The 20120-nt window shown below is 39.2% G+C and overlaps 1 protein-coding gene across 1 annotated transcript in view; it reads right to left on the minus strand.

Annotated features, from left to right (window-relative positions):
• The window catches only part of LOC146608648 (rho GTPase-activating protein 6-like), a 140642-nt gene that overhangs the window by 24518 nt on the left and 96004 nt on the right, over window positions 1-20120 (minus strand). The window lies entirely within an intron of this gene.

The raw sequence follows: 20120 nt of genomic DNA on the forward strand, positions 1-20120 counted from the left end.
TATAGGCTCTTTACCCTACAATATAAAGCACAGATTGTTTTGGTGATTTGGTGCTATATAAATAAAATTGCATCATTAAAATATCTTCTATAATTTTGGTGCGCTCCATGTCTGCTTCCACCTCACTAATCTTGCCAACTAACGCTCACTTCACCGGGTTTTCCTCTCCTGCTTTACAAAGCACACTTTAGCAATGCAAAACAGAGCTGTTCTTCTTTGATGTGGTCAGCCAACTTGTGATGAAGTCGGGCTCACAGACGCAAAGAGCCAGGCAGCAGCAAGCTGCAGAAAAGAAGCAGAGGTGTGAGGTGTGGACTAATTTGTAGATTTACAGAAGGTTTTAATCTATTCGAGGAGAAGGACCTCTAAAACCTTTTTACTTGGGTAAAATGTCTTGATCCCCTGATTGCGTATGGAAATAATTAAGTCTTATGGGACTTAGTTTATTTAGCACCAAATGTTTAAAAACTAATGAATGTGAAGCTGATTAAACCTACTGTACTGCTGATGTAGCCTACAAAGACGAATAAAGACACCACGTGCTTTGGAAGACACTCCTCTATTCTAGTTCTAAGGAGCAATTGGGGACATCTTAAGCTGGCCCTATACTGATGGATCTACAATATGTGCCCTGGATTCAAAATGAGCATATTTACCTTCCAGGTTGGGCTTTATCTGCGATCAGGATGAAACTGAACTGATGTAAAACGTAATTAAATACTGGAGATTCTGAGACAGCATTGGTTTTGAACGTTTCAGCCACCTGAATATCAATTCATGCATTCCTCTGTGTCAATTTACCTAATGTCTTAACCAGACTGAGGGCTTAACAGTGTGCAATGTGTCTGCATTTATGCAAGAATGAGCATTTTCTTTTTCTTATTAGATCCCTGTTTAAATTTTCATCTGATTGATGTTTACCCATGGTATGTAGAAGAAAAATGAGACACCATGAAGACTTAACTTTTCATATTTGGGCCTCTATCAACAATATTTTCCTGAAGCCATTCAACCCTCCCTGCTGTCAGCTCGCTTGTTATTTGACCCCAGTCAGTGCAGTGAGGCAACAGAGCCATCATTCAGCCATGGAAGGAAAACATGATGTGGATACAGGCAACCTGGAGAGCCAAATGACTTTGTGTGCGAGTGAGCGAGTGAAGCGAGTTGCATGTTGCCCCCCTTTCAGAAAGCATTTTATCCAGCACAGCTGTTCTGCATATTTTTTGTCAGTGCACGCCTGTGTACCGCCATTCCTTATCGCTGACTGAGGAAACCCTTTTTCAGCCCGCTTCACTTCAGAGGGCACACACATACAACAAAAGAAAAGACAAGCTGTTGGAACGATGTTATAAAAAAAAGTAAAGAAAAAAAAAGAGGTCTGTCCTCGGTCGAGCTGGTTCTGCTCAGCGGGATCTCTGAACAAGACGGATGAGCTTCGGCTCTTAAGTGTCGAAAACTGTGGAATGCTGACAGAAGAGCCGAGGGAGGGAGACCAAGTCCTGCTATCACTGCTGGACTCTGGTTTATACCTTTGAATGAATGACACACAGGCAGTCAGCTCACTGTTACCAAAGTGCCTTGTACAATTCAACTCTTAAATAAGATAATATGTTGTGTATGTGCATTTATAGTAGTAAAAGTACATTATAGGGCTGTATTATCTGCCAATATTAGCGCTATTAGCCAATTCATCGGTATCACGTTTATAATAGGCGATTAGTAAAAAAGAGACAAAAGAAACACCCTTCAGCTTTGTTTTGAGAAAGTCTCTCTAAATTTGTATTTAATATTCGTTGTAGAAAATTAAAATTTTAACTTTAAAACACACACTGGGTTTAGGGAGTTTTGGTCTTCAAACCATGACAGTAGATGTAGTGATCCTAATCAAGAGAATATGTCAGTGAAAGAGGTTTTATTCTTTGCAGAATATGAATTCCACACTGACCACATTTGACCATATTATTTCCTATTAAGCTGAACATGCCAGCACGCCAAAATACGCTCAGAAAATAGCAAAGTTACACAATAGTGTTGTTCAATAGTGTTGCACACAGGACAGGACAATCTGTCTAACACTTTGCTCAAAGAATTCAAGATTGCAGAAGACATGCTTACTTCAGCATAATACGCTAATACTTGTAAGAGTGTAAACGAGTAAGTAAATAACTATAAATAACAAATATAAATCTGTTTGTTTAATGTGTCCAAAAGAAAAAAAAACATAGTAAATGTGCGTTGAATTTTCTTACCATCTACATCATTAAAAAACTTTCTTTTTAACCATAATTCCAACTTGATGCTCTTGCTCATGGTTGGCCACTCTTCTGGCCAACAATGATTGAATATGTCCCAACCAAAACTGGTGCACCAGCATCAATTCTATCTATTTACACTGCATGTTTCTTTAAATTAATAGTAACTTTAAATTATTTTAGTATTTTCCATGCTTAAATAACATTGAGGTAAAGGAATACCAATTCCTTGGTGATGATATTCATCCATCTGATATCCATCTGTAGAATAGTAAGTCCATTCAGGGCACAAAAATCCAAGAAAAAAAAGCTCAATGTTTACGTCAGTTATTACCCCTCCCCGTTGTGCACCAAAGTCTGCTAATTATGGGAAAAAAAAATCAGCGGCTGGACACGTGTTGGCAATTTGCCTGAGTTACAGCAGTCAGTCTGAGTCAGACCACAATTGTTTGGAGACAGGTGCCAATCACCCTTTAGTCTAGCATGAGCAGCTTTAGCCTGTGCACAGCTGATGCAAGCCACTTTGCAAGCCACCTCTTACCCCAGCTCCTTCTGTCATGCTGGCTTGTATTGTAAAGCCTCCAATTGGCTGTTTGCTGGAATGGCTGGGCAGATATAATCAGATAATTTAAAGTTTAACGGGTGCTATTTACTACTTTTTTGTTGTTGTTGTTTCAGCAGAAATGACTGAATATATTATGTGAAGGAAGAAGAAAGACAAGGATTAGTATGAGACCAAGCATCAAGAGATTTTTAAGTGTGCAGGCCTTAGTTTAACGCTTCTGTTAAGGACTGGATTCAGCAAATGCTATGCTATCAGTGTTACTGCTGCTTTGTGCTCCCATCTGACAGATTTTACCCTGGAAAGATTAATGACTCTGCTGACTGGGCCAGCACTATGCAGTTAGATGACTAATACCATTTGGACATACACTGAACTGCAGCATGTGGTTTCTGTTCTATTTTAGACAATGGGACAAATGGCGCAAAACCTCAGGCAATAGACTATGTCAGTTTCCTTGGCAACACATACATACAGAACTCAAAAGAGCCAGGAAGTGAGAGAAATATTACTATGGTAACGCACCTGGAAGATACACACACGCATGCACACACTCAGGCACTGGAACACTTGTTGCTATGATGCACTGCATAAATCATTAGATGCCATGACCATGGTGAAACAGTTATGATAACCCTGCAAATGTGCACTCACAATGTGATGTTAATTAAATGCATCATGAAAGTTATGCAGAATGTGTAAAGGTAGGTTTAGTGGCACATAACATAAAGACTGGGGTTATAATAATTGATGCTCTACTGGATTGTTTTTGCATTACTGGATCATTTTGGTCATTATATATTCCTATAATTTACTAAATAATACACAACATGACTTGCTCTTTGCTCTGTCTAGTACCACAACCAAACATCACTTGGACCAGACCACAGGTACTTTTGGTGACTCATTCTAGTTTTTTTGGGGGGGTTTTTTGGGGGGGGGGGGTTCAAAGAAAATATGTCTCACAGAATTCTGTCATCTGTGATCGATTTACTACAGGACAGGTAATAAGAATTGTGTGTGTCCCTGGATACATGCATGAGTGCATGCAGAATCTGAGCACTGCAACTCCACCTACAATACCACAGAGGCATCAGTGTGACCATTCTTGGCCTCAAGCAAGTGGCATTACAAAAACTGCTGTAGCTTTCTTTTTTTTTCATTGGTTTCCCATTGACTTGTGACCGTGTGTCATCAATGAAATGTATGCATACACATGTCCACAAGGGTTACTGACAGTGTCCTTAGTATAAGAGGCTGAATGTTAAGGACTGAGTGTCTCTCTACATACCCTTGTTCATATTTCAGTTGTGTGGTTTTATTTATTTTATCATGCTAAGTCTTTTTGGATTCAACACACAACTGACAGACAAATAAAGCACGATATTTAAAAACTCACTCATTTCTAAGGATGGGGGGGGGGGGAGTGTTTAATAAATTAAAACACTCTGGGAATGAGAGGGCTCATCTCATGAATCACCATGCTGAGAGCAAAGATTTAGCCTAGCAAACTTACATTAACCTCCTAGGACCTGGCGTCCACATATGTGGACATCACATTTTGGGTTGCCTAGACCAAAATACTAAATTTTGCTCTACAAGGGCCTGATATCCACTTATGAGAACATTATACTACCACTGTCCTATCAAAATTTAAAGCGAATGTCCTCATATGTGGATCTCATTTTTCTCAGAAACAAAATCAGGTAAAAATAAAAAATCGAGTATTTCTTTGTTTCTACATTCATCAGGTCCCAATCAGCCCAAATAGCAAAGAGACATTAAAAATGCATCCCAAGAAAGAGTTCGGATCTTAGGAGGTTAAATTGGTTCAACTGAAAAACCATCCAGCACTGGACATACTTAGCTTGCGCTGAATTAGGAAGTAACTTTGGATAACATCTCAGTCACACAAGTAAAAATAGGACATTAACTTCCTTGCGTCAAAATAAATAAAAGTCGATGGTTGCCTGGTGATTGTATTTTTTTCCCACATTCTGCGACTGGCTACAGCTTGTGGTGACTGAATGGTTGCCCAGAGTTTAAGGATGTTGCTCACCCACTTTTGATCCGAAGGTGATTGCACAGGTCACCTGAAAGAAGCCAACTTTTCTGCAAATAGTTGGAGTCTGACTTGGAATGACTGCAATCACTATCAAAAATGTCAAAGCTTTGTAGATAATTGCTGCCTAATTGCCAACAGATTGCCAACATGTTGCCATCAGTCTGAATGAGTCCTTGTCAACTAGCACAAGTGAAGAGACTCAACTCGGCTGGTTGCCGGCTGGTTGTATTCCGGTTATATTCATGTAGAACATGAAGGTTGCTGAGTGCAAATGTAATAGTTAATTTTGAATTTCTGTTAAATGTGATTTTTGGTCAATGTAAACAGCAAGAGACACGTGATTTTTGAAAATGTATTACATTTCATTGCTGTACTATCAAAAGCAGATTGCATGTAGTTACTATCTTGGTCCCATCCAATCGCAGACTGATATCAGACTGACTTATTGCAATATTTATGGCAAAATAAATGAATTTAAAAAAACTAAAGTGAGATAACTGTATATTATTAGACAAAACATATACTGATACACTTTGAAGACATAATTTGCAGCTAAAAAAAGGTGATGATTTGCAGTATATGCTATATAATAATATTACATTGTGGGGTGCCTAGTGATTCTCACCTTTGCTCATTTAAACATAATTCTAATAACAACACAGTAGTCTAGAGTATAAAAGGTGGACGTAGCTCCACGGGTTGCAAAATACCAATAGAAATCTATAGAAAGGTTTTCTGATTTGACCTCTAGAAACACTGCAGAGTTTATGGTGTTAGTCACTTATTTTTGGTCATACTGAACAAAGATTAAATCAGCTTTCTAAATCTTGGTCATGCTATGTGTCAGAAAGGAGGGTTATCAGGGGTTTGCTGATTGCAGATGTCGCATCTACTTTTTGAAACATCATCAAGTTGGCAAGGCCGAAAATGCTCATCTCAAGGCTTCAAAACAGCACTTCAGAAACCAGTTAGTGACGTCACGGTAGCCATGTCCATTTGAGTGCGAAGGTCTTTGTGAACATCCGTGGACCAACTGTTCAACAATCACTCTCTCTAATACACAACACCAACACACACACATCTCAAATGTACAAACTATCCTGGACATTTGTGCAGGTTTGTATAAACTGCTATGGTGGAATAAGTGCAGTAATATCCCTTGAAGGCACCAAAGGCCTGTGAGATCACTTAGAGCGAATATAAACACGATAAAGGAACATTCCACAAATGTTCACATCGTGGGCTACTTCAATTTGTTTTCTTTTGCCTCGGTGTTAGTGGCTGGCTTTAAATGACCCTTAAGCAGAGTTTCTGTGCCACAACACCGAACTAGAGGAATGCATGAGTATTTTTCAACAGTCTGATGGTTTATAAGCCTACAGATTGGCTTCAAGCATTGTATTACATTACTTTTGCTGACCTGAATCCCGAAGTTCACATCTGCAGACAATTACCAGACAGCCCAGCTTGTGGATGCCGTTAGTGTGTTTGCGGACATTTTTGCATGTGTACTCATCACACACGGATAATTAAGGGGTTTTTCCACCTGTTTTGGATTGCTTGTGATTTCACCTGAGGGAAAATACCTACTGAATTATTATCACTACACAGTTTACATAGTGCATGGCAAAGGAATTTAGTAGTAGCAGGCTAATCAGCAGTTTTAAAACATTAGATTATAAGCCTCCAGTATGGGGGCTCATGCCGATGGAGTATTATAGTGATAAAAACAGCAAGTTATGGCAGTAAATGCAATTATCATACCATGTAGTCTAGTCCAACGACAGGGTCAGCTGCTGCGATTAGGACATAACTGTCTATATGTAGTTGGAAAAGAACGCAGAAGGTTTGAAAAACAGGTTTTTAAACATGTCAATGAAATTCGGGCTGGGCAATAAGACAATAAAAAGTCTTTTTTTTTTTCATTTCATAAGTATTATGAAATAAGCTCGCCTGATTTTTTTGTATATTTCTTGTAAACAATTTCAATTTATTTATCTTATTAGTTTGGCATTAACCAGACTGAAGTTTTCCATTCTGTTTGGGTTCTTCTGTAAAACTTGAAGCTTTTGACTTCTTAAAATTAAGATTTTTATTATGTTGTTTATTTAAAATTCGTTTGTATAATGCATTTATCATGTTGAACTGCTGACTAAAAAAACAAAACACTTTGAATCGAAATTTACCTTAAAGCTTCACTTAGAGGTAAAAAGTAACCTTTAAACTTGAGAGAACTAGTAATTTGACTAACAGTGTGATCTGTATTGAGACTGACTTATATGAGTGATGGGTTTATATTAGCTATTGGGTAATGTGTTGGTATTGGTATTTATAATGGCCATGAGTAGGGATGGGTACCGGTGTCCGGTGCCATGATGGCACCGGTTCTGACATAAACGGTAGTAACCAGACCGAAAAGCAGCGCACATTTCGGTGCTTTATTTCGGTGCTTTTTTTTCCTGAGCTGTGATACACTTTAGATTCTAGCCAATCATTTTACGTTTCCGAGGATAGTAGGCGGGGCCAGGTATGTACGTTCTGTTAGAGCAGAGCTACAGATTAAAAATGTCCAAGGCGAAGCGGTCAAAAGTCTGGCTGTACTTCATAGCAAAATATGCAAACTCAGCAGCCTGCAACAAGTGCTTTAAGCTGATACTGTGATACTGTAAAAGGAGGTAACACCTCAAATCCGATGAAACACCTGGCGACGCATAGCGTTTTTTTTAAAAGCCCAGAAATGCGCCGTATTTGATAGCTTGCTGCGAGACCTCACACCGAACACATCTACTGCGGGTGGGTTGCCTGTTATGCAACATCCCCCAAAAACACGAAGAGGAGAGTCCTGGCCCCTAGCCCTGCCAGTGTAGCAGAAATGATGAGGATGATGATGCAGCAGCAGCCGTTCTTCTCTGCGTGAGTAGCTTAATGTTGTTCGTGTAATTTACGTTGAGTAGGCTAACCACGTTATTACATTAGTGCATGTAAGGTGAACTAGCAAACATCATCATAGCTACATGCGGCTGTCTTCTTGTTTGATGGCAGGTACTCCCTTCACCCTGGCTAAAAAGGCTAAAATGACCGTGGAAAACAGTTAAACATGAGAGGTTTAGGACAAAGTTTGTGTTTTTTCCATTGTTTAAGCACTGCTTCCAGCCAAGAGTGATACCATATATGCCCCATAGCTGCAGAAAAGGCTAACATTGTTATCTTTTTACAAAAAACAGCTGAACATGAGAGGTTTTTGGACCAATTTTGTGTTCTCCATTCTTTAAGCACCGGTTTGAGCACCGTTTGAGCACCGGCACCGTTTCAAAAGTACCGATTTGGCACCGGTATCGGATAAAACCTAAACGATACCCATCCCTAGCCATGAGTAACAAACACATGTAATGACATTTACATTTTTGGAGTAAATGGGTACATAAATACACATAACAAATGTTAGAGAAATCTCTTCCATATTTTATGTGTCTGGAAGAAAAAGTAAATATTGGCAAACAGATCAGCATATTGGATTTTTAAACTTTTAAATGACCAGATATTGGTATCTAAAAAAAAAATCCCACATCATTACATCGACTGATGATTAAACATCATCTAAAATTAAAAGTTCAACAGAGTAAATTGTTCAAAACTGATCTGTCTGTGAAGGTTCTCAGTCATCCAGGTCATCGTAGTCAAAGGAGCTTGCAAAGAAAAGCGTCTGGACTTCTTTAAGTTGCTTGAAGACGTTTCACCTCTCATCCGAGAAGCTTCTTCAGTTCTAAGGTCAAATGGTGGAGAGTCCCAGATATAAACCTAGTGGGAGTGACCCCCCACAGAGGGACAAAAGGACTCCTTGATGATCCTCTAATCGCCTGAGCCAAGGTGTGAAACTGGGCGTTTTGAGATCCCTTCCCAGACGCCTTAACGCCCACTCACATCCTGGGCCATCTGACCTCAGGAATTCGCATGATAAGGTGGGGCCAGGTTTCACAATGAACACACCCGAAACTCTGGCTGATTGGGACCCACGCCCAGTTTCCCACCTTGGCTCAGGCGATTAGAGGATCATCAAGGGGTCCTTTTGTCCCTCTGTGGGGGGTCACTCCCACTAGGTTTATATCTGGGACTCTCCACCATTTGACCTTAGAACTGAAGAAGCTTCTCGGATGAGAGGTGAAACGTCTTCAAGCAACTTAAAGAAGTCCAGACGCTTTTCTTTGCAAGCTCCTTTGACTTCAAAACTGATTATTAACATTTGTTGCAGAAAAGTTCAGATTTTATCATCATTGGGTTTATTGGGTTCTGGCGATAGTTGCAAAGTGTTCCTAATAAAGACAATATGTAAGGGAAAGATTTATCATCCACGTTGCATGTATTTGACCATATTGTTTCTTATTAAGTTGAACTTAATAAGACATGTAATAGATTCTAGTAAAATGCAAGTCCATCAAACCAAAAGAGAACAAAATACACATACTAGCAAAGTTACACAACAGTGTTGTTCTTTTAAAGCACTCACATGACAATCTGTCCAACACTTCCCCCTCAGAGATTTCTTTCTAAAAGGATCCAAAATGGAAAACTTGGCTCAGTTTACCTTTCAAAACAATTTTTGTGTTGACTTTCAACGTTTAATGCACTTGGTATCATGGAAGAACTACACAACACACTCTAGTCCAAAAACGCACAGCTTGAGTTAGTTTACGAACCCTTTTTTCAGTTTAATATGCACTTTAAGGAATTATTCTGGTATTTATGTTTCATATGATATAGGAATCACAGTGTTTTTAAAATAATAACATCCACTGCCAAAAAACAAGCAAGAGCCATAAACTATAGTTTTAATGGTTATCGACATTTTTCTAGCTGTGAGTTGCCACCACACATTAGCAAAAAAATAACAGATTTTGAAAGTGGTTCAAAAGCACTTACATGGGTATCAGCTTTCACTTCATATTGTTTTTTCTGGTCTGCCTTTGCATTTAATGAGGCCTTGCTGGCTCAGCCACAAGAATGAGCAACTTGGAGTGCATGCTCCAAATATTGCCACCAATCACTGGCAAGCACATCTAAAGCCTCGAATGAACTTCAAACATTTTAAAGACAGATTAATATGAAAGGCCTGCAGTAGTAATGAGGCCTGACCTTCAAGACTTAGGTTCTTGCATAATGGTTACATAATCTGCAAAGGAAATCAGGTATTGTATCAACACCACGGTTGATAGTAGAATGAGAAGTTGAGGTAATGTGTGTGTTTATATGAGTGTCTATGCGGTACTCGCTTGTAGAAGGCCAACCTGGTCTCATGGTAAATATGGCAGGAAATGTCATTTATGTTTTTGTCCAAATGGACATCCAGCACTACTTTCAAACTAATGTTTTTTATGGAACGTGTTTTTATGCCTGCCCCTTGCTTTCCCCCCCAATACCTTAGATTTTCTCTGACAAATACGGAGGAAAAACTGGTAGATGAGTGGTTTAAGAAAAAAGAAAATGAAAAAAGTGATAGAGGGCCTTCTGTCAAGTTGCATTTTTGGTCAAGAGGCCACTAAAATAGGGAAATGCTGTTCTGTCAACCTGACTTTTAACTTCATCCTTATGCTAATTCTAACATGATTTGCTAGCTAGCTAGCCACCATGTAGCCTTTCGTGGCATTATCCATTTCTTGTAGACTGCATTTTGAAATCTCACCCTTAGCATTTCAGCCACCGCCACGTTGCTGTTTTGTAGAGAGAAAAAATAATATGGCCCTTAGCTAAGGGTGGAGTTTTTATTCATGATTAATGGTAGTAAGCAAGCTACATTCATTATAACTGTTAATCCATAGTAAGCTATACTACAAATCAAAAAAAGTAAAGCCATACTTTTGGAAGGGCTGTATCGCACAACAAGAAATATTCGTCCGGTGCCTCAAAAACTGGGCAGGTCCAGTTCAGAGACTATAATTAGCAGAACCCACACTAAAAATGATGATTGAAATCTCAATCAAGGTTTTATGAAGAGGGAAACTGTCCATAGAAGTCAAAAAACTTTTCTGTAAACGTGAGCATTTTAGCACAGCTTTAAGAACCAATTTCATGTGTTTTTCCCACTTTCACATCGCACTCATTTTATAGTCTCACAGTTTATTGCTTGTGTTAAACTATTCATTGTTTTTCATCTAAAGTTGTCTTTTAACAATCGGAGCTTAAACTTCTTGCCAACACAAATGCCTTAAAAATGGCGTTCTGCAATTCCAAATTCATGGTTCATGTTGAGTTATTGCACTGAGACAAAACCCTGGGTCAAAATAGCAATGATGTACTATGTATGTGTCCATGTACACCCAAAGAATCAAAACTTTATCTCCCTGTACATTAATCAGTACACTACATTATTTAATGAAGTGCAATGTTTTGGGTGTTCAGGTGCACCACAGCTATCACTGGCAGACTAGATTATATAAGCAATATTATACTCCCATAGTATTAAATTCTGTTTTTGTACTTGCAGAAATTAAAGTACTTTAGAGAATTCACCCTTTCCCTGAATTCATGTTAAAATTACAATTGCCAGTTATATGACATACGCTTCATGCTTATTTTGTCATTATGGTAAAACTCTTTTTTGCTGTAATGTCGCCTTTTCTATCTCTATAGATGAGACCTGTGCAAAGTGAAATAGCGTTTTTTAATAGAATAATTAATATGTTTTATTTATTAAGCCTTTGTTCTGCATGCAATGTCTTAAATCATAGCATACACCATGATCGTTTTTGATAGCAGATTGGTAGCAGCTGTTCTTCAAATGCTAAGAGTAGGTCTTCAACTCTGCTTTGCCTTGCAAACAATTAATTTGTTTGCAGTGTGTGTTGGGAAATCTTCAAATTGCTTGGGACGGTCAAGGAGCCAGACGATAAACAATGGAAAATTTGACTCTTTCCCTTTCTCCATCCTACTTTATCTCCTTTCTTCACTTTCTCTTCCATATCCAAGGTCATATTTTGAGTAAGCAAGTTCAACATCATTATTTTTGCCCCTCTTTTGCTGTAACGTTTCCACTGTGATGCTCTGACTAAAGTCTAAAAATCCTCTTAGTAGGTCTGCAATAAAAATTAAGCAATTTGAGTAAATGAAAAGCTGTTCTTTATTCTTTTTACCCAGGAGATTGCCTGCCAGGTAACTTTTCTGTGTCAGTGTCACCCTGTCTTCACTGTCAGCATTTTGTCTTCTTAGCTGCACACACAGACACACACGCACAGATGCAAATGGAACCTTAGCCGAGGAATGTGTGTAATCCCAACTGTATATGAGTCGGTAAATTCTCCTTCACTCTCTTTAACCAATCTAGCCGGCTGAGCTAATAAAGCTGGTTAATCATTACTAATCCAGTGTGGAGAGTTGAGCATTACAGTGATTGCTCTGTGTGTGTGTGTGTGTGTGTGTGTGTGTGTGTGTGTGTGTGTGTGTGTGTGTGTGTGTGCGCGTGCGTGCGTGCACTGAGGGGTAAGGATCATGTGTCTTTTAGCATAAATAAGCGGAAGAAATGCATCGCCCGCTGCATTTCAAATGAGACAAAGTGATTAGAGCCTAATGGCAGCAGAGATGGTCAGAGCAATCAGTACTCGGTCCTTTGCGTGTATGCAGGCGCGTTTGCGAGTTCCACCAGGACTTTATGCGTTCTATTGAGTGATGTGAAACTCAAATTAAGGTCACAACTCAGCGGTAACCTCATCACTGCCAAACAGACCAGTCCAGGCTTTCAGCGACTAAAAGATGATGATTGCGGTCACCAGACACTTACAGTGTGAATTAGGGAGTAGGACAATTTGCAAAAATAAAGCTTTTCATGTTCATTTGAATGATACTGGTATATTATAATTTCCCATCAATCAGTGTTTATTCAGATTAGGGCTGGGCCATATTATACCGTTCATGGTAATACCGGTATAATGTTAGGCAACGATAGGAAAATGAAATATCGCGATAGAATGGGAGTAAAACGCGCATGCGCAGTGCCTTTGTTTTCATACGCACGTGGCCGATTGTTGAGTGAAACAGATGAACCAGAATTGGTTTGTAAAAATGGTGCAACTTCAGTGATGTGGAACTGGTTTGGTGTTTGTCTGTCAGATACACGACAAAGCACATTTTTATTGCAGAACATGCAAGCGGCCGTTGTTATTGTCGTATTTGTCGGACTAAGATGCTCTTAAATCTGGGAGTAATCTGGGTCCTAAACTCTGTATCCTTCAGGTCAAACAGCACTGCAGCATTAATGAGAGTTAAAAACTGTCTAAATTCTTTCATCTTTAATAAAACGATCAGCATTGCTGCTTTACTAGGTGTAACTATGAAGTTTAACTTCCAGGCATCCATGAAAACAAAAGTTATTACATTTAGTTAGAAGTTAGCAGGAAGCTAGCGGAAGTTAGCTCGCTAGTTTCGCTAGTTACCTAAGCATGATATTGCATCTTCTGACTGAGAGATTTCTGAAAAAATTCAAACGTCCAGCTCTGTTATCACTTCCAACATAAATGAAGACAGGAAACTAAACAGCAGTGACGTTTGTAAGGTTACTGAAGTTGGGCTAGCTGGTATATAATGATGTGCTACGTGATCGCTAGCGATACAGCTATGTTAGCATAACATAAACAGTGAAGCTGGAGGACGAACACTAACACTTTTCCACTTATAAAAGTTAACGTGAAGGTTCCTCATGGTTAGAGACAAATGCAATCGCATGGCAGGATGCTGTAAACGGACCAAACTTCAGTCAGGAGAACAACTGAGATAATCCATCCACAATACGAGGTTAGTTAACTCATTCACTGCCATTGACGTCTATAGCCGTCAATTGCAGTGAATGAGTCAATGGGTTTAACTCATTCACTGCCAATGGCTGGCAGTGAATGAGTTAATATACTGCAACAACATGGGAATAGAGCAGCTGCCAGAAAATTCAACATTAATGAATCAATGGTACAGAAGTGGAGGAAGCAAGAAGATTGAGTTTAATAAAGTTTGATTTATCTGACTGCTTTGTTTCGCTTAATGTGCCTTATAATCCCTTGCACCTTATGGTCCGAAAAATGCGTACTGCACACTGCAGTTTAATGTTGCAAAGCACCTCTTTTTAACTTCAGTGGATATTATACATGGTTATGCTCAGGATATGTCAGCCCATTTCTACTGGAAATGCCTTTTGGTTAAACTTTCAGCAAGGAATTTGCATTTGCACTGTTACATTTTTATAAAGCTTTAATGTACATAAAAACCAGCTTCCTGTTTAAGTGAAAATAAATGGAAGGTTGTCTTTTTGTGCTAGTAATGTTGTGGAGTTGTATTTTGTCTCGCATAAATTATATCGTCAGTTATATCGTTATCGCAAATTTTCAAATATATATCGTGATAAATATTTTTGGCCATATCGCCCTGCTCTAATTCAGATTAATAATTTACAGTTTGTACCATCCTCTACAAAGACACCTTCACCAAACACAGTCACAAGTCTATTAACAAGACCATGATCGCTCACTGGCTTCCTAGATCTGCTCATATCATATCATTCATGCATCTAGCATTTTCACAATGTTTTTTTAATAACTCAAACACACAGGATGGAGACTTAAACGATGGAGATCAAAAATGGGCCATCAACCCAGGCAGGTTCTGCTGTTTTAATGGGGTTTACACCTTGGACAAGAAGTTACAGATTGTGCCCGTATGTGCCTCTATAATTAGCTACTAAATAGAATGATTTTATCCTGATTGATAACTTAGTAAACATATAAAATCCTGAAAGTTTCCAGAAAGTTAGAAAAGACCTATACAATTAGCTTTTGGTTTTATTGGACCAACGTTCCAAAATCTCAAAGATATTCACAAAACTGTCATAAAACACAAGTAAATGAGATTTACACTGGATATAAACTTTTTGAAGCACTTTAATACAAAGGTTAATACATTTTCATAATATTTTTTTAATTAGAATCAAATGAAATAACCAATTAAATAAAATCCCATTAGTGGCATCCCGAGTGTTTTCCTGTTATAGTTTCATGTGTTTCTCAGTATCTTGTTTTTTAACTTTCTAATTCAAGGTTATCAAAAAAATCATGAACTTTAGCAGTGTGGGCTGCACGGTGGCCCTGAGAGGTCAAACACACTGCAACTTGTGAAAATAATCTGCAAGCTCATAAATATGTATATCACAATAATTAACGGGGGTTAGAACAGCTGCGAAAGTGACAAGCTGACGGTAAACAGCTAATAGGGAACACATGCACATACAATATGGGTAATGACCTCATGACCTGTTTCCTCCTGTGTAAGGACATAAAGTTTTATGTTTTGAACTTTAACCCTGCCCAGTGTTTGGATCCTGTCTCCTTACAAATCAAAGAATACTGTTCCAACTATGTTTTTTTTAATATTTTGCTAGTAGGTTTACATCTCAGTTTTGTGGTTACCCACATTATTATAAGCCTGGTCTCACAGGAAAATGTTTAATCACACAGTCACAAATTGTCCTCTGTTTTCATGAGAATTACTTGTCATCACCCTTAAAATTTTAATAAATACCTTTACAATGTGTCCATGGATGGTACGATGGATTCTTGCCCAGGAATAGAAGTTAAAAGAGCTTTCATGAGACTGAGCTGGTATTTCTGAAACTGTGTTCGGTTGTCCAAAAGTCAGACCCTCTTTGCATATCTCATTTCTATTTATGTCAGCTAATTGCAGTTAAGATAATAACATATGAAGTTATTAAAGAGTTTCTGAATGTGAGTTTGTGCCATTTATCTGTCAATCAAAGCGGTTGCGTAAGTGGCCCCATGGGCATTAGGTTCCCATCGAACTCTGCAATCTAAGCGTTCTACGATGCCAGCACCGTGAGAATTGGCTCCCTCACACACACACACAAACCACTCCCAGAGAAACACTGTGTCATTCCATCAATCCTGGAATGTACTATAAAAAAGAAATCTGAGATTAGAACCGGCATCTGTGCCAAAACGACATAATGTGCCAGGGCCTCAGATGTGAAGTAGGACTCTAGTATTCCCACTATAATTTTTTTGCTACTTCCACTAATGGTTACTCAGGTTTCATCCTCACCTTCTAGGCTGCCAAGGCTTCAATAAAATATCTCGGGAACAAACAAAAATGAATGTGTAGCACCCACAACCAGACAACGATGTCCCCTTTCTTCCCGCAGACGACGACGACTGCGCTCAAAAAATGAGAAGCTTCTCCTTCATGCAGAAAGCCTTATGAGTTTCCCAGAAGCTTTAAGGCATGTGCCAAAGCACAGAATAAATTGTACAAAGAATTTCTGGCAATTAATTTCTAATTCCAAGCTGTTTTTGTCATTAATCTGTCATTTCTGGAACAGATGTTGTCTTTAGGACCATTTCTAATTTTTTTTCCCAAGAGCCCGCCATTTTTTTCTCTGCTCGTCTAATTTCACAACAAGCTTGATTTCACCGACCGCACTTCTCGAAGTTTTCATTTGAAGAGTGGTTTTGCAACCATGGCCCTCACCCCCTCCTTGCCCAAGAAGATTTCCTAATTGAATTCTTCCAGGCAAATAAACATTTGCACGTTGGATCCGTTGGTCTTTTGGGTTTTTTTTTTTTAAGGAAGCTGGGGTTACGGCTGCCATTTAAGATGACTGTCTTCTCCCGGAACCATTTCAAAAGCACAGTGTTCAGCTTCCATCTGAATGCCCTTTGCTCTCGTATTTCAGCGTTTTTCCGTGCATGTAAGCAATATTATTATATGTTGATCCTATTACAAAAACGGCTTGTTTATTTTTCACACCAGTGGCGAGAACGTGACCCAACCACACACACAAAAAAGAAAGTACAGAACATTCTCTTGGGTTTTCCCTCTTGATGTTTCTTCCACCGTAACCATTTAACACAGTGGGATCAGAATAAAGTCTCCACTAAGGCTCTTTATTTTCCACATGGGTGCCACGTTAATCCCGCGAGGTAGTTAAAGAGCAGGGATTATACATGCTGCTCAGCTCCTCAGAATCCGGATGATGCTGGCGAAGAAGATGGCAGACTTAAAACAGACCTGCGGTCACTTTGAGGCACATGCAAGCATTTAGACACAGTGTAATTGTGCGCGCAGCCTCTACGAGGAGGAAAAAGACCCTAAAAAAGTGTGTTCTGCTTGGGGTTATTTTAAACAATACGTACTTGACGCGTAACAACTGCAGTGAAACATGCAACGGTAAAAATAGTCTTGCGATTTCCTGTGACTCATTCATTACGCCTGACCAAAACTGTGCTTTTTTCCCCAGTTTGTTTCCTTTCTATTTTTACCACGTGTGACAGTGTGAACAAATTGTTTATCTTTATCTTTGATTTAAACGTCTTAAGTGCTTCTTTTTTTAAACGCTTTAGGGCTCTTTCCAAGAAAGAGTCGGTTCAGTCTGGACTGCCTTTGCAGTCACACCGATGGAGATTGAAAGCATTCAACAACTGGAGTTAAATGTACAACCGGGCTGAGACAAAGCAGATTTCAGCACCGAAGGCTACTAATGGCTCAACCGCTAGTGAGCGTTTACATTCTTGTAACTGCATACCATGGCTTTAAATACAGCCAAGATATATGTATATGTTGCATTTTGCTTTCATGTATTTTCTTTTCTTTCAGTCTCAAGTGTGCGTGCACTTCAACACATACATGGAGAAGCAGACAAGGCACAGTGGAATCACTTTAGTCAAGTTACCAAGGAAGACAAGGAAAGCATGATTGATGGATCTTTTTACTTATTTTCAATCTAAGCCCCTGCTGAGACTGCTGACAACTACTGATCATGGGCAAAAAATGAATATTCCCCAGGCGGCTGCAAATGTTTCCTAGAGAATACTGGCAGTCACTGTGAAATTAATTGCTAAAGCATTTAAGAAAGTCTGTGATAGCATATCATACAATCACACACTAGGGAAAAATGTGTTCCCCAACCTGTTGACATGTGGTTACTGGAGGTTACTTATAGTTACAAGGTGCAACTGTTTTCAAAGAAGAAGACAGTGCTACTCTGCAAACCTCTTTCCTGTTTCTCCAAAAGTTGATTCTGTTCATCTGGACGTAGCGTCTTTGCTGTTTCTTTGGATTACCATGGTCACCTACAACTTCTATACTAAACAAACATTTTTCTGCCATTTACTAAGGAAATACACTTTATCTACAGCAGCTGGAGGTTTCCTTGGGGCTGCCTTTAGGCCTATGTGACCGAGGTCTTGTTTGACTGCCGTTTGCAGGTAATTCAAAGCTGCAAACAGCAAATTTATCAACTTAAAATGTAAAATACATCCAAAATTCTGCTAATCTTTGCTGTTTGCCTCCTTCATGCTATGTTAGCCCTCCTTCTAGTAACCAGCACTACTGCTGATGAGCAGCATAACAAATGCAACTGTTTGAGGCAGCACTGGATCTATTTCCAATCCAATTATTAGAACAGCCCTGCAGATAATCAGTTATCCAGAAACCAGTCATTCAGTATAGCTATCCCACTAGGGGCCTTGTTATATAATATGATAGGATGATGCTTTCTAAATGGTGTCATTTCATCCTAAATAAAATTGGGAGCCAGTTTCTTTTCATATGCAGGGAAGAATCAGGGGAACTAATCTAACAATCATTAATACAAAAGTTTACATTTTTAGATTACATATAAGTTACCTGAAATGACAATACAGTCTTGATTGACGCATGTGTTGCCTCGTGTTATTACTTCCTCTTTTGCTATACCCTCAGCTCCCAGGGGATGTGTGTTGGGGATGAATAATAGTGGCTGAGAAAAAGCTTCAGTCAGATACATTATATATGCTATCCAGATGGAGCTGTTAATGCCTGGTGAAAACAGTGATGTTTAATGATGGTTCACCTACAGAGTGACTTCAGAAATACATCAGAGTAATGGAGTTTATTTTCAGTTCATCATCAAGCCGTGGACTAAATCATTATCATGCCTCTGGTAAAACGAGTACTAACTGACGTTGGATATCCTCGCTTACTTTCTTTGAAGTCTTCAATAGCCATCATCTATCCCTGATGTTTGAGATGTCTGTGATCTTATGTTCCCTTTATGTACTCGTTTATTGTTTAGCTTCTTTGAGCTTTTATATCTTTTACCTTCTGGCCTGCATTTGTCTTTTATATTTGGTGTTACTGTACAGCACTTTGGTCAGCTGTGTTGTTTTTAAAAGTACTTTCTAAATAAAGTGCTATGGCATGGTATGGTAACAGCACCAGAAAGCCAAATTCAATGTGAAAACAGATGGCTGGAAAGAAAAAAAAAATTCCACTTACAGTGCAAAAGACGTGAAAGTTACCTCCAAGTCTGCTTGAGCATTTATTAGCCATGACTGACTAATATCTGATCTCATTTTGATCGACAAGTAAGCCAAAGAGGACAGAGGACAGAACTCCTTAAAACTAACAAAATCAACACTTAAAGCCCATCAGCCTTGTTTCACTCCAGGAAGTTTTAACCAAGTGTAACTTCCTGGAGACCCAGCGCCACTCCCGTCAATGCCCGGCGATGCTTTGTTCTCTCGGCACAGTGGATGTGACAGTGCATGTGTTTACGTGTGCACGTGTAACACGGGTCATCTCTGGGTCAGCTGGTCTATTATTGATTTCCCAGCGGAAAGAGAATGAACAGCAGTGTTTCGGCGCTGCTGTCCTGCTCTCCAAAGCAGCTGACCTTCAGCTCTCTATAAAATGTGTACAAGCATGTGCCAGTGAACAACGCTATGAAGTGTTAATAATGACGAGGTGCTGAACAATTTAAACAGAGACTGATAAGTGGTAATGGGGTGTTTAACGAACACACTAAACTACTTATCGCCTTCCCGCCTTGACAGCACGCAGTGCTTTGTGAGCACTTTGACGTGTGCAACAGATAAGGGGCTGTGTGAAAATTATTTTTAGGGAATTTAGAGCTGCTTTTTGACTTGCACCTTGACTAAATTATAGGTCTCAATGTTACAACATGAGAACAAAGAAAAAAGTGCCTTTATATAGTTCAGCTCTCTCGCATTTTAAAGTTACGTGGCCCAGAAGTGGTGATTACCAGAATCAACAAGATAAGCAGTGGTACTTTATGTTTACCGGGCAGTTCAGCTGTTTTCTATATTTGAACCAAGAGTTCTTGGGTTGTGCAGCTATACATGGTGGCTGGGGAAACGGAGGTCTGGGTATCTCTGCTTAGACTGCTGCCCCTGTGATACAGACTTGGATGGATGGATGG

Source organism: Diplotaxodon limnothrissa, linkage group LG23, assembly GCF_057381915.1.
Source record: "Diplotaxodon limnothrissa isolate DT_005_m linkage group LG23, D_limnothrissa_male_GT1.1, whole genome shotgun sequence".
Classification (NCBI taxonomy): domain Eukaryota; kingdom Metazoa; phylum Chordata; class Actinopteri; order Cichliformes; family Cichlidae; genus Diplotaxodon; species Diplotaxodon limnothrissa.